The sequence below is a fragment of the Triturus cristatus genome, chromosome 8 (assembly GCF_964204655.1).
Source record: "Triturus cristatus chromosome 8, aTriCri1.1, whole genome shotgun sequence".
Classification (NCBI taxonomy): Eukaryota; Metazoa; Chordata; class Amphibia; order Caudata; family Salamandridae; genus Triturus; species Triturus cristatus.
In genome coordinates this window covers 14,030,169-14,036,027 of record NC_140591.1, presented here as the reverse complement: position 1 = coordinate 14,036,027, position 5,859 = coordinate 14,030,169, and positions in this window count along the sequence as shown.

The window sequence follows — 5,859 nt, the reverse complement described above, 5'->3', positions numbered from 1 at the left end:
AGTTTGCGGGAGACACTTTTTGTTACCAATGACGATAGTAATTTATTGGTGAGGTAGGAGCGTTTACTTTAGTATTTCAGAGAATCAAACTGAATGATTGCAGTAATTTAACATACAAAAGTGGAGCTTCCTTGTTTAATGGACAGGTGTTGGCAGGTATGTGATACGTCAGATGAAGCTGGGCGGAGAGTACTCGTAGAGTTTCGGACACCGCTTCCGACTTTGGAATTGCCGGACAGGTTTGAGTCCCGGCGTTGGCTCAACAGCTCCATGAGCCTTAATAGAACAAGCATTGGCATAGCCAATAGGTCTCACTTTTGGGACCTTAGAAGTATTTAGTTATGCAGCACAATAGCCTTGGTGCAACAACATCAACTGTTGCATGGCTAAACACTTATTAGGTCCCAAAGGCGAGACCTATTGGCTATGCCAATGCTTGTTTTATTTACACTGGCACTGGGCTTGCATATTGTGCTCTTGGAGGGGTGGGGGCTTTAGACAACAGATAAGACTGACAGCATTCAAGCTTCAAGCCTATGATAATGTTGGGTCAGTGAGCCCGCGAGTGGTGTGCGCGCGCTCTGCAAAGACGTTAGAAGAAAAGAAAAAAAAGCCTGTGAGTGGTGCGCGCACGCGCACTGCAAAGAATTTAAGGAATGCAGCAGGCAAAGTGCGGGGCCACTGCTCGCTCCCGAGCTTCCTAGGCCAGGGCCAGGGAAGAGAGAAGGCGGGACATGAAAACAAAAAAACACAAGCATGAGCGTGTGGTGCGAGTTGGAAGTCCTTACTAGAAGCCTCGCAGTGCAGCGCATGCGCGCTGACTCAGGTGAGACCAAAAGATGACAAAAGAATGAAGTAATACTATCAGAAAATGTGGCACCTTGTGCCGCCTAATTAGCTGTTTCTTGCCGCATAATTTAGTCAGTGCTGCCGCATAATTTAGCCCTCTGGTGCCACATAATTCCAGTGGCCCTGGCTTGACCACTCACAAATCAGGTTTACGGAACCCTAGTGGGATATAAAGAGACCCTCAGCTTCAGTGGAAGTAGTAGACCGGGGGACTCGCAGTCCCTAGCCTAATTTAATCACCCCAGCGCATCTCGGCCATCCTTCTCCAAACAAGCTGCAGAGAGGATGAGCACCATCTGGTGTCCCGGGGCAATACTAAGATTTTTTCAACAGGTATATAAAGCAAAAAGGAAATACAAATATTAACCAGGGTTGAAAAATAGAATACAATTACAATAAGATGGTTTGTATCATAGAGATGATAACTAACCCACAGAGGAAAAATACAACACACAAACTTGGTGCACAACAAAGTGTATCAGAGAGTTTCGAGGAGCAGCTATCCGCATAATTGTACAGTTCAGAAAAGGATCGATTTGTGCCTTCCAATCCAAGCTTGTACGGCTTATATCATTATTCATAGATCGTACCTATGCAGTCGTCTAATGTTGACATGTTTACGTTCTCCCCAGTGACAACAAATTGCGCCTCAGTGGGTTCCATCTGTCTCTGGCTCTAGGCGCTGTATATAGCAGTTCAGAGTGTGCATCTATTCGGGCGTGGCTGGCATTGGTGAAGCAGGTGCGGTGGCACTGGAGCCCAGAGCCCTGAGGGACCCATTGAACCCTGACGACACTGTAATTTATGACCTCGATACCAGTCAAGGGGGCCATTTTTCTTGCCTCCACCAGGCAGCCTCGTCTCCTATATTAGGGCGGAGCGGCGTTGCCCCACTAATGAGAGCCCAGCAAAGATGAAAAACGAAATGGTGATAAAATGAACTTATTACCATTTTATCTTTCACTGCTCCCCGCCCAAGCTGAGTGCCAGGATGGGGTGGGCATTGCAGCAAGGGACTAGTTATGCCCCTGTTATTTAAATTCACGTTGGCCAGCTGTGTTACGACGGCCAGCCTGACATGTGCACTTGAACCCTCTCCAACCAGAGCGGTCTTAAACAGCTGGGTACAGGGCACAGGCCTCAGTGGCTGAGTGAGTCTCAATCCATCCCGTTCCCAAGAACTGATGGTTCTCTCATGCTGTTTAACATTATTAAGAACATGAGAGCAGCACCTGGATTGGTTAGGGGAGTTCTGACACCTTATGCTCCGACGGACTGGAAGAACTCCAAGGACCGGAGGAGGCGAACCAGTGGGTAAATGCACTTTTTATTTTTTATTTTATGACCTGTTGAACAGCACTGTGAGAAACTTGCACTACCTTTAGCCTCAAGCCCAGAGCTCTCAGTCATGGTCCCTTATAAACGTCGTGTATCCAGAAGCTCTTTTCTGCCGGTCCTCGGTTAGGGAAGGCAGATAAGGTATTGACGTGGACAGATAAGGTATTGACGTGGGTACAGATCTAAAATCTCAGGCACGTCAGACCATCAGAGGGGTTTCGGAAATAGGAATACAGGCGGAGGCTTGGGGAGATATGGGTGCTTTGCACCAGAAAATTAAGTGGCAGGGGACCATTCACATTTCGGTCCTGGGGAAAACACTGCTGAATAAGGGATTGGGGTTCGTTCTCACAAACACTTTAGACAGCTTCAGAATCCTTCAGAGGTGTAAGACTTAAAGTCTTTTTTGAAGGACATCCAGGAAGAACAGAGGGCAGAGGGGATACAAATTTCCGCCCTAAATCGAACTGCACTCCTTTGAGTTACACCCTCTCTCTTGAAGTCATCACCTTTGAAGGGGCAGTCATTCATGAGGTGGAAGAACTGTCCAGGTCAGTCACACTCAACCCTTCACGTACCTCACTAGGGAGGAGAAAGAGGCTCTAGACCAACTTAAAAACAATCAAGATTTGGTCATAAAGCCTGCAGATAAGGGAGGGGCCATTGTGATTCAAACAAGGATAGCATACGACCAGGAATGCTTAAGACTGCTGGGTGACGGGAGGAACTACAGGGTCCTTTCAAAAGACCCAACACCGGAATTGAGAAGGGCGATTACTACCATGGTGGAAGAGGCGATCAACAACGACTGGATCTCGGAACATGAGGCTAATTTCCTGCAGCAAAAGGATCCAATAGCACCTTATTTTTACACACTCCCTAAGGTGCACAAAGCAAGGAGACCTCCTCCTGGGAGACCTATCGTCGCAGGCATTGGATCCATACTGGAACCTTTGTCATCATTTTGTGATTTTTTCTTCAAACCTCTGGTCCACACTGGAGTAGCGTACCTTAAAGATACTACCGATGTCCTCACTCTACTAAAAGACATGGGTTTCAACCCTGAAGAGGAATACCTGGTGGGCTTGGATATTGAATCCCTGTACATCAATATACCTCAAATGGAGACCCTGACGGTAGTGGAGGAGATATTGTTTGATCAGAACTGGCAGTACTGCACCCCGAGAGCCTTCATAATACACCTGGCTGAAATAGCACTCACTAAGAACGTTTTTGAGTACAAGGGGACATATTAGCTACAGACTCATGGGACATCCGTGGTAGCACCTTCGCGCCGAGCCTAGCGGGCTTATATGTCTCTGCATTTGAACAAAAGTATATCTGATGCAGAGAGCCCATGGACACAAAACATCTGGGTGTGGAGACGCTTTATTGATGACGGCATTCTCATCTGGAAAGGCAATGAACAATGTTTCAAAGACTTTATGCAATGGCTCAATACCCTGAATATCTTCTTACATTTTACTTCAACTATCACCAACGAATGTCTACCCTTTCTGGACCTTGAAATTATCCCATATGGAGGAAAAGTGACGACTAGGGCGTGTCACAAACCCACTGATCAGGATGGACTGCTGCTCTTTGATAGCTTCCACCCCAAATCCTTGCGGGAGAACCTCCCGGTGGGACAAATTCTGCACTTGCGCAGAAACTGCTCGGAACTGGAAACTTTTAAAGAGAAGGCAGCTTCTTTGTCAGAGAAACAATGGCACATTCTCAACTCCAATGCCCTTCATCTGGACAAACCTTTATTCTCCTTTAGAAGAAGCTCCAACATTAGGGATCATCCGGTTCTCAGAAGACCCCACCTTACAGCTCAAGCGGTACAGCGAGGAGCTTGGGAGCTCCCTCCGGTCACAGGTCACACCAGATGTGGCTCATGTGACATTTGCATACTTACTGCTAACACCAAGAGTGTAGACGTGGGTTTGAATTACTCATGGGAACAACGTACGCACACTAATTGCTCTAATAAATTCTGTGAATGTGATATACATGATCAAATGCCCTTGTGGATTAATCTATGTAGGCATAACATCAAGGAAAGTGAAAGTGAGAGTAATGGAGCATAGGAGTAACATCCGCTGTGCTAGGACCACCACCCGCCTCACAACACACTATGCAGAGATGGGACACACGGTGCAGGACTTGTATTGGACAGTATTGGACAATCCCTACATCTCACCCAACACGAGGGATCCCAGCCATACCCTGTTCATACGCAAACAGAAATGGGTCTATGGGCTACGGACAGGCACGGAGGGGTGGTGGCCGGTTTTGTGGCCATGGGGGCCAGTTTTGTCACTGGGGGCCAGTTTTTCCATGTAATAGGCCTTAATGACAACATTCCATGGATAAGTCTGGGCAGGCCATAACATAGAAAAGATATGCCTGTAGGTGCTTTTTACCTAAGGTGGCCCTGGGGCGAATAGACATGCAGGATTTCTTACGCAGTGGCATAACTGTTAATACCAGGTAAAGCATGTTAACAACTTCACATCCGGGACTAAGAATCATTTAAATGAGCACCCTTGGTGAATAAGGCACTATTTGAACATTGGGATGTTGGGAGCTCCATTGAAGTCCATGGAGTGCTCCGAGCTTCTACGGCCGGTAAAGGCCCGCAGAGCAACATTCCAATGTTTTACAAAGGCCTCTCGGAGCTCGAGGGGATTTAAATCCCCTCGAGCTTCGAGAAGCCTTTGTTTAATTTGTTAGAACCTTCTGCTCTCTAGTGGCAGAATGTTCTAATAGCCTTATAGCCCTTCGTAGCAGGGCTATACCGCTATTAAAGTCCCGCTGCCTTGTTAAAGTCCCTCGCCTTCGGCTCGGGCCTTTAACGCTGCAGCCCGCCTTTAATAGCCGGTATAGCCCGCTCCGGCAGGCTATAAGGATATATTAGAACATTGGAATGTTGGTAGCTCCATTGAAAACAATGGAGCGCTCCGGGCTTCTAATGGCTGGTATAAGCCCGGAGCACCAACATTCCAAAGTGTCTTTGTTCACAGCTCTGGCTGTGAACAAAGACTTCAGGGAGCCTGCAGGGATTTGAATCCCCTCGCGCTCCCTGAAGGCTTTGTTTTGTTAGAACATTCTGCCCTCTAGTGGCAGAATGTTCTAATAGCCTTATAGCCCTTCGTAGCAGGGCTATACCGGCTTTTAAAGTCCTGCTGTTTTGTTAAAGTCCCTCGCCTTCGGCTCGGCCCTTTAACGTTGCAGCGGGCCTTTAACAGCCGGTATAGCCCACTACGGCGGGCTATAAGGCTATAGTAAATTCTTCAACTGATAAACTCATCATGGGTGGCTGGGGGCTATCTATCACATCATCATAAGGGACAGGATGCTTGTCAATAAAGTCTTCTGATCACATTATTATGAGGGGCAGAATGTTTGTCAATGAAGTTTTCTGAACACATCTGCCTTTGCACGCTGGGAGCACCCATCATTACCTTTATGGCACAATTATAGCCCATATTTGAAGGTACCATGTAGAGTTCCAACCTCCAGAGAAGAGGAGCCCCCAACCCACTGCCAGGCCCTGACCCACCCGAGAACATCACAATTATTACTGAACAAACCAATATATGGATCCATCCATCAGTCCCTCATAAGATTTCATTAATCAATCTGGTATACACCATGTCACCTAAT